This window comes from Panthera onca, chromosome B2, assembly GCF_046562875.1.
Source record: "Panthera onca isolate mPanOnc1 chromosome B2, mPanOnc1 haplotype 2, whole genome shotgun sequence".
NCBI lineage: Eukaryota > Metazoa > Chordata > Mammalia > Carnivora > Felidae > Panthera > Panthera onca.
The window spans coordinates 92419901-92430368 of record NC_138343.1 but is presented as its reverse complement, the minus strand read 5'-3'; positions in this window follow the sequence as shown (position 1 = coordinate 92430368).

The following is a 10468-nucleotide window of genomic DNA, read 5'->3' as shown; positions in this document are numbered from 1 at the left end:
AATAATAATAATAATAAATAAACAAAACCTGAGGGGCGCTTGGGTGGCTCAGTTAGTTAAGGATTTGACTTTGACTCAGGTCATGATGTATCTCATGGTTCCTGAGTTCAAGCCATGCAATGGGGTCTCTGCTGTCAGCACAGAGCCCACTTCAGATCCTCTGTCCCCATCTCTCTCTGCCCCTCCCCCGCCTGCACTTTTTCTCCTTCTCACTCAAAAATAAACAAACATTAAAAAATCAAAAAATAAGGGCACCTGGGTGGCTCAGTCAGTTGAGCGACAGGCTTCAGCTCAGGTCATGATCTTAGGGTTCGTGGGTTCGAGCCCCGCGTCGGGCTCTGTGCTGACAGCTCAGTGCCTGGAGCCTGCTTCAGATTCTGTGTATCCCTCTCTCTGCCCCTCCCCCACTTGTGCTCTGTCTCTCAAGACTGAATAAATGTTTAAAAATTTAAAAAAAAATCAAAAAATAAACAAAACCTGGGTCCATATATTGTTCCTTGTCTTGGGAATGTGGTTTAAACTTTCTGAAATTTAGTTTTATTTAGATATAAGTATAGGGTATTAGTAATTGTAGTGTTAGAAATAAAGACAGAGTATAAGTAAAAGCAACATCTGTATATTTTCAGTCTGATGCACATGGCACTAAACCTTCAAATATGCTACACACAAAAGCAAAATAATTACTTTAAGTTTCCATTTTGATTGAAAAAACCCAGTATATCATTTCGCATATAGGTCAGTTAGGCCATTGGTTTTCAACTTACATCGTAGATAGATGATAGATAGATAGATAGATAGACAGACAGATAGACAGGCAAAGTAAATTTCAAGATTATAAACGGCAGAAGTGAAAGGGTTATTTTTTGATGTGTGTACCACAACGTTATAATACATAGCAGTAAATCCATTTTGAAATAAAATGCATAATCCAGGATAATTAATTTTTTGATATATGAATCTTTATAGAGATGGCCTTGGGTTTAAATTCCATTCTTGTAAACATCATGGCAGCAACACAGATATAATTCACACATGGAAAAGCCAACCATGTTATTTGCTCAGCTCCACTCTGATTTGCTCTAAACTGTACTGTCAGTGCCACCTCCAGAAATCTATCCCCCTTTTTAGGGCATCATCTTTTGATAATTAAGAGACGTCTAAGAAAGAAAAATTAACTGTGAGCAGTGGAGCATTTTAGTTAAGTTAGTTAACCTGCTTTCTCTTTGATAGGTCTTGGTGACTCTTTATTCTTAAAATTCCTAAACTATTATTTTGAGATTGTCTGAAAACATCAGATTTTTTTGAAATTTATTTTTTAACCATCAAGTAATTGTTATCTAATGGGCTTAGATAAAATAACAATGCCTAAGAAATATTCCTAATTATAGCTTATAATTTATAATCAAGGCTAGCCATGTTTTAAAGTACATAATAGTCTATCTTTTGAAAAATCAAGTATTCTGCATAATGCCATAAGACAGTGTTACAGTTAATTATTTCTCTTTTTTTTTTAATTGTATTGAACAAAGTAATATTTAACATTTAGTATAGGAAAAGAATGTATCTATGCCAAATGTTTTGTCTTTTATGTATTTAAATAATTTGTATTTTTCTGACTAAAGGGTAATATGTGCTTATTGTAAATGTTTGAAAATTACACAACTTTTCACATTGTTTAAAGTTTGTTTGTTTATTTATTTAGTTATTTACTTATGAGAGACAGAAAGAGAGAGAGAGGGAGAACAAGGGAGGGACAGAAAGAGAAGAGAGAGAATCCTAAGCAGGCTCTGTGCTGTCAGCACAGAGTCCAACATGGGGTTTGATCTCACCAACCGTGAGATCGTGATCTGAGCTGAAGTTAAGTCAGTACCTCAGTCAACTGAGCCACCCAGGTACCCCAACAAGTTTTTATATTTTAACTGTTTTTTCAACCAAAAATTCAAATTATAAGAAAAATGTATAACATCCATAAATCAACATCCAGAAATGATTTTATGAATATTTTTGTGTATTTTTCTTCCAAATAATTGTGTACATTCATGCACATATGTATAATCATGTATATGTACATACATATGTATTGTTTATTAATGATGATATAATATTCTGTTGTGGAAATAAAGTGTATTTACCTTTTCGGCTATTTGCACAATTTTGAGATATTTTTCTTATTGGAAAAATAGTTCTAAAATTTATAAAATTCATTATACATTAAGAATATTAGTATATACATATATCATATTATTTACATGTGTTCCATTTGCATCTTGATTATATTAATGTTATTTGATATTCATACAATATTTTTGTTTTCATGTATTACATATCCGATTTACAGACATGCTATTTGCTATCATTTCAGATATTTCTTATTTCTTATCAGCATCTGTCCTTCATGTGAAAAATTAGGAATCTGGGAAGGTTCTGTTTTATAGAAAAGGTGATCTTCCTTCCACTGTAGTCAAGAGCTGGAATCTTCAGTGATTAGCTTAGGACTCCTAGAGTTACCTCAGGGCTTGACACAGCACTCAAAGACTTTAACTTCGTCATGCATCAGGATTAAAACAAGACAATGCATGAGTCTTTAAACCCTGAAGTTCTTCGTCACATAAAATCTAACCTGCGCATTTGTAGACTTCTTTGCTGGCATTCTATGGAATGAATGGGGTAAAGTCAGCTTTACCAAGAACTGTTTAAAGTCTCCCTACTATACAAAGAATCTTCCATGATAAAAGGACAAGACACCTCTGAAAAGCCATTTTGTTTTACAATATGCTTAATTACATTTTCTTATTAAGTAATTAATTCTCAAGTCCTACTTATCACTCTCTAGGCAAAAACCTGGTATGAAAAAAGACCACTGCTTGCAAGGCAGGAGACCACAGAGAGACAATCTGTGCAGTAGAAAAAAGGAAGTTAATAGAAGACTATTTATTTGAAATAATTGCTATTGTTTATTTACCACACTAATTCAAGGTTATTTGTATCAACCTGCAGAAGAGATTATCCCTTATAACTCCTGTGTCATGATTGATATATTCCTTCTCTCATGGTCTTTTTTTAGACAGGAACCTGTATTTGTCTAATAGCACACTCGATATGTTTTTTGTTTCAAGACACCAGAATGCTTCTTTTTTTATTTTTTAATTTTTAAAAATATTTAATTATTTCTGAGACAGAGAGAGACAGAGCATGAGAGGGGGAGGGGCAGAGAGAGAGGGAGACACAGAATCAGAAGCAGGCTCTAGGATCTGAGCTGTCAGCACAGAGCCCAGTGTGGGGCTCGGACTCGCAAACCGTGAGATCATGACCTGAGCCGAAGTCAGTTGCTCAACCAACTGAGCCACCCAGGTGCCCCAACTCCAGAATGCTTCTTAAAGAGTGCAACTTGACACTTGAAAACCTGGATCCAAATCTTGACACGTTTATATGTGTGCGGAAGCCTATTCCAAGACATGAGACCTCTCAACAACATAGAATCTTTGACTATAACAAGTTACTTAGCAATGATTATCCCTGGATATCCAAGAAAATTATTGGGAGGCTTAAGTTTAATAACATGGTGGTGTTATTAATGTTCTTAATAGATGTGACCTTGGCTCAAACTAGTCATACACTGAACAGGTTTTATTTCACCAGCACCTATTTTTTCTATTGGAAGAAAAAAGGCTTAGACTAAAGAATCCTTAGTCCCGTGCCATAACTTAAAATACTGCCATTCATCCCAGAGCCAGCCAAAAGAGTAGTGCCTACCATGCTTAGCACTCATCTCAGTCATATATAAACCATCTTGACTTACATGCACGGATTGAATTTTTTCTTCAAATGGATCTGTACTTGTACAGATGTGTACTTACTTTACGTGGATGTTTGGCTTATTTATTTTTAAGCTATTAGTTTAACATTACGATGCATCTATGATGAGAAGTCTGTATTCTAAAAGAATGTATTTGGTTCGGCAGCCTATTTATAACTATGTGTTGGCTCACAACCTTGGGACCCTCCCCTGGTGAAATCCAAAACTGGGCCCCTTACAGAGGGCAAGGAAAGACTGAAGAAAGAGGCAGGCCACTCCTGATTGGTATGTAGCAGGTTTAAAAATGAGGGAACTTACAGGGAAGGCTTTTCTTGGTAGCTACAAGACAGTGGATCTGTGCACTCATCTATAGGAATCTTACAACTTTAAGTAAAGACCTTAATTGGGTACAGTCATGTACCATCCAGAGGGTCCCAAAAACACATTATTCTCTGAAGGCTGTGTCCTTGAAAAGGGCTCCAGCTGTGGAAAGGGTGGGCAGAGCCTACATTCCAAGGTGATGGGGAGCTTCCACTGCGGGAGGCCAGGTGTAGTGTCAAGCAGGGGTCATGTCCTCTGGATGACCTCCTCCAGCACCATGTTACACTGGTCAACATTTTCTGCAACTGGTAGCATATTATGTATTATCAAATAGAATTTTATTTGGTGGACATGGAAGCTTGTACAATTTATATAGATGTGGAAGTTATAGTTATTTGTTAGTTTGTATAGGTTATAATGGATTTTTTCTAAGTTTGGGTGAATCTCTTGAAAAACATTTTATTACTAAAATTCAAGGGTCCTTTGGGGAACATACATAAATTAATGAAGTGTAGAAATATCCTCTTTTTTTTTTAATTTTTTTTTAACGTTTTATTTATTTTTGAGACAGGGAGAGACAGAGCATGAACGGGGGAGGGTCAGAGAGAGGGAGACACAGAATCTGAAACAGGCTCCAGGCTCTGAGCAGTCAGCACAGAGCCCCACGTGGGGCTTGAACTCACGGACTGCGAGATCGTGACCTGAGCTGAAGTCGGCCGCTTAACTGACTGAGCCACCCAGGCGCCCCTAGAAATATCCTTTTAAAGAGGTTTAAATAAACTTTAATAGCTGCTAACAGCAAAAAATATTTTTCATATTCATTAAATATCCCCAGGAATAAATTAATTTTCTCTTTATTCTCATCTATTCATCTTTGCATATCTATAAATGCAGGTCTTACTGAGTAACATGTGATCTGCAATGCTAGGATAGAGATGAATTTAAAAAATTTTAAAATGCTGCATTTTAACTCAAATTCAATCATATTCTACTTTGTACAAAAGTTTCAAGTATACCCTGATTCCTTACTTATACTCCCCAAAATATATTTAAACTCTCTAATTCAAGTTATTTATTCTAAGAGAACAGTGGGAATAACTCTGAGTGTAAGAAGAAATGTTTAAAGATAACAGCATGTAAAAAAAAAAGTTTGTGGGTTTTGCCTATTTTATCAAATAAATTAAGAGGCCACTCAAGTAACAAAATACAAAATCACTGTGAAGTGTTACTGATTTTAAATCTTAACTATTTTCAAGATAGATAGTATTATCTATTAAATGTTCCACATCTGTTCATATTATGTAATTTCTATTTTTTAATTTTAGTGTTAGTTTAGATGTCAATAATATTAAAATGTTAATAATATTACCTTATCTATGCTTCTATCTTTATTTTTATTTATTTCCCTAATTATTTTTAACATAATCTTTTACTTCTTGGTCTGCTTATTTATTTATTTATTTATAATGTTTACTTCTGAGAGTGCAAGCAAGTGGGGGAGGGACAGAGAGAGAGAGAGAGAGAGGGAGAGAGAGAATCCCAAGCAGGCTCCCCACTGTCAGCACAGAGCCCCACACAGGGCTCTATCTCATGAACTGTGAGATCATGACCTGAACTAAAATCAAAAACCAGATGCTTAACTGACTGAGCCACCCAGGTGCCCCATGGTCTGCATATTTTAAATAATGTACTTTGAATTCCACTTACTGTTTATACTGCCTTATACCAGTGATTTTATTTTACTTTTCAATTTTTTATCCCTTTTCTCATGTATTTAATTGCAGATTTCTAATTTGTCATAAGGGAAAATATTTACAAAATATTTCTCTTCTATAACTCCATTTCTGTTTTAGTCTTAATTTTGCCATATTATGTCTTAAATTGGCAAGTAAATGAAATTCTCACCACCTGACTCTGCCAAAAATTTCCCAGTCATTTCTTAGTGGGACAAAGCGCATCCTCCATTAGAGGGCTCTGCAAAGGACAAACCTTTTTGTTACTACTGTTAGCTTAGCCCAAAAGCTAAGCACGTTTTTTACATTTTAAATGTTGTATAAATACATAAAGAGAAGAAAAAGGAAGAGGAAGAGGAAGAGGAACACTACGAGTAAGAAGAGGAATGGAGGAAGAAGAGGAAGGCGCAAGAGAAGAAGGAGGAGGAGAAGGAGAAAGATCAGGTGAAGGACAAGCCACCTTATATGGCCCACAAAGCCTAAAATACTTATTATCTGACCCTTACAGAAAAAGTTTGCTGAACTCTGCAGTTAGTAGATTTCTCAGAAAGAATACCTGAGTATGGTATTCATGAACTTTAGAAAGTTATTTCGAACTTTGTTACTTGAAGGACAATGTAGATACATATACTATCCTTGGTTCACATTTTCTAAACATGATGCATCACTTTTGCCTTGTTTATATTTTCTGTTTTTGAGAAGTTGGATATTATTCTAATTCTCTTACTTTTATAAGTATTTCATCTTTCTACTGTGAGCTCTCAAGATTTTTTTTCTTTACACTTACAATCTAATAATTTTTATAGGATGTATATCAGTAAGTACTGTTCTGGGTCAGCTATTCCTGGTAGATGATGAGCCTTTCACAGTGGAAATCAGGCATTCTTTTTTCCAAAATGGCTTCTTGGCTATCAAAAGATTTTTCTCTAGCCCTTTCTACTTGTAGCTTTATCTCATACCTCCCCCAGGCACCCCACCCCGCCATAATTGTTTTCCTGCTTTTTCTCAATATCTTTTATTATCTTTTTATTCTAGTCTATTGAACTTTGGTCATCTTGTAATTTAATCCTAATTTCTGATATAACTTTCTTTTTACTTCAGTTTTTTTTTTTTTTCCTGAGCTTCATTAACTCTTCTTGTTTTATTTCTTTTTTTAATCTATATTTGTTCTTATTTTCTGCATTTGATTCAAAGTTTTTATTTTTTCTTTTTATACTTAGGGTGTTGTGTTACTGATTTCTTCATCTTCACATTTGTTTATTTGATGAGAACCTCCTTTAACTGAAATATACTTCCTGTTTTTATAGTTCGTATGAATATGATCTGATTTTCTCTATTTCTACTCATTTTTAGTATAGGCTTTCTGATTTGAAAGTATCCTCTTCTGTCAATCTGTAATTTTTTATGTAGATTTGTTTGTTTTGCAATTTGGTGTGTTATCCTTGGAAGAAAGTGAGGGTTGGGATGTCTCTCTTTTGCTTCTCCAGCATACTTGATGTTCCTCTATTGCTTTTTCCTGTGTTTAATGCCACTTTCAAAAATGAATTTTCCCCTGTCTATGTAGTCAATTTTCTCCCAGAAACAGTGCTGCTCTGAGGACTCAGCTTCCCATCACGCTGGCTCCAAACTCATCATTATACCCTGTGCTGTGACCAATCAAGTTCCATCATTGTTTTGGCAAATCTTGCTGCCTTTTCTTTTTCTGGGATTGATTTTTGACCGTGTGCTTTGTCCAAGTCCTCCATGCCTTCCGAGGTCTCTTGTGGTTTCTTGAGCCTCCTTTCTCCTGCTCTCCCTCATCCTGCTTAAAATGAGCAGGCAGTGGGGACTGAATTTAAAACTCCATGGCGGGGCGTCTGGGTGGCTCAGTTGGTTAAGCGGCCGACTTGGGCTCCCGTCATGATCTCGCGGTCCATGAGTTCAAGCTCCGCGTCAGGCCCTGTGCTGACAGCTCAGAGCCTGGAGCCTGTTTCAGACTCTGTGTCTCCCTCTCTCTGACCATCCCCCGTTCATGCTCTGTCTCTCTCTGTCTCAAAAATAAATAAACGTTAAAAAAAAATTTAAAAAACAAACAAAAAAACTCCATGGCAATTCAGGTTAGACTCAAATACACTTTTATCCACAACCAATGAATTCAAAACTACTGTTAAGAAGATCACAAAATGATTTATGTGTTTATAAAATCAACAGAAAAATTTCAATCTCATCTGTCCTACCATTGTGAGTCCTCCCTTTTTCTTTAAATGCTGTATTTCCTAGACTTTTATTAATTCATGTTCTCCCAATTTTCCTCCTTATATCTCAAGCATCTCCTCTCTGGTATCCTGAATATGTTTGTTTTCAACTAAAATTAATTTAAATGTACGTGTTCCCAGTGTTCTCTCAGGTTTTCTTCTATTTCTCTGCCTACTATCACAGCGAGATCTCATTCACTTTCATGGATTCCAAAGTCTGATTAATCCATGCCTGGAAAATCTGATCACTAGTGCATTTCTTTATGCTGAACATCAGATTGGCTACTAAAACAATCCCTTAGATTCTATTAAGGCTAAACTCAACATCTCTCCTCATCTAACTAATCTTGTTTGTTTCTTGAATAGCACCTTCATTGTTCATCCTTCCTCTTTCTCAACATAAAGACCTGAGAAACCAGTATTACCTCTTCCTCCTCCCCTAAAATGCAATTAATCACCAAATCATTTAGATTTGACCTTCTATGTATTTATCATGTTTAACGATTTCTCCATATTCCCAAACTCTCAAGTCTTGTTCAATCAGATGCACTGGGTCCTCCATATGAGACATTCCCAGAACCCCAAGATACAGAGTTCAGGTTCCTGGGTTATATATAAAAATGAGTTGTATATATGTGCAAGTGTGGGTGTAAGACCGTATAAGAGAGTATAAATATCAGGAGAACATGTACTGCTGGATGCCATAAGAAGGCTCTGAATTTGCACATATCTAACCCCTGGCTAGTCCTGTTATGGGACTGTAAAATATTTGGGTGATATGGCATCATAAACATATGGAAACTCACCTTAATTTAGTCAGAAGAAGGAAAGCTTGCTGCTCCCCTAAAAGAATGCAAAGATACAACTGGAAATAACAAGGACCGGTCTTGTTTCCATCCGTGTTGTCATAACCCTTTCCAAAGGGCTAATCTAAAGTATCTCAGTTTTCTGAAGTTTCAAGCCTATTCCACCCCCACTCCTGCTTTGTCATATTTGAATACAAATTTATTTGTTCGACAAATGTGGAGAAACTATGATGTCCTAGGAACCATTTTAGGAACTGGGGGTATAGTAGGGAACAACAAAGGCCTACAATTATGGAACTTACACCTGGGTGGGGGGATATAGAGAAAGAAAATGATAAATAATTAAAATATATAGCATGTTAAAGGACCATAAATGACAAGAAATAACATAAACCAGAAAAGGAAAATATAAAAAGGTAGTGTGGAGATTTTAGATTGTCAGAAAAGGCCAATGAAAATATGAACTTTGAAACAAAAAATATGAATAAAGTGAGGGGAATGACCATGTGGATAGCTAAAAAAGATTAGCATTCTAGGTAGGTGATAAACCAGGAGTAAAGCTCTGAAGTGAGAATTGTATGGCATTTTCAAATACTAGCTGAGTCAAACATGGAGAAAAGATAATCAGGGGTGAGTAGTATGAGATGATGTCAGAGAAGTCACAGGGAACTAGATAAGGGAGGAGCAGATAAGTTAACATTAATAATTTTTATTTTACTTCAAATAACATGGGAGCCCACTGAGAAAAAAACAGGGGAAGGCATGATCTTACTTTTGATTTAACAGGATCACTCTGTCTCCTGTGCTGATATTAAACTGTAGGAGACAAGGGCAAAAACAGAGAGGGGCAAGGAAGCTAGTGCAATAATTTATGTGAGAAAATATAGTATCTTGGACCAAAGTTTTGGCCATGGAAATTATGTCAAAGGGTCAAAGTCTAGAATAAATAACCACATTTATTTTTGAAGAACTGGCTTTAATATATAAGATAAGAATGAAGTCAAGTTCAACACCAAGATTATGAACACGCAAGATGAAGGGAGTTTCCAATAACTTACAAGAGAAGGAGCATAGCATAAGATTTGGGAAAAGAGTATCAGGGGTTTCAGTTTGGGACATGTTAAACTGAGATGCCTACAAAACTTCCAGTGTAGCTTTCAAATTTGTCTAATGTTTATTTATTTTGAGACAGAAAGAGAACGAGAGAGAGAAACAGAGAGAAAGCATACACTCAAGAAAGGGGCAGAAAGAGAGGAAGAGAGAGAATCCCAGGCAGGCTCCTCGCTGTCATCACAGAGCCTGATGCCAGCGGGCTTGAACTTATGAACCCTGAGATCATGACCTAAGCTTAAAGGTGCCTGCCAGGATTGATTTTATGAACGCTGAGATTATGACCTGAGTTTAAAGCAAGAATTGGACGCTTAACTGACTGAGCCACCCAAGCACCCCTCCAGTGTAGATTTCAAACAGAAAGTTGGGCAAATAGATCTGGAGTCTGGGTCCAAATTTCTATGTGAAAATATAATCATGCTAATTGAAGCCATGACACAGGATGAGAAAACCCAGGCCGAGCATAGA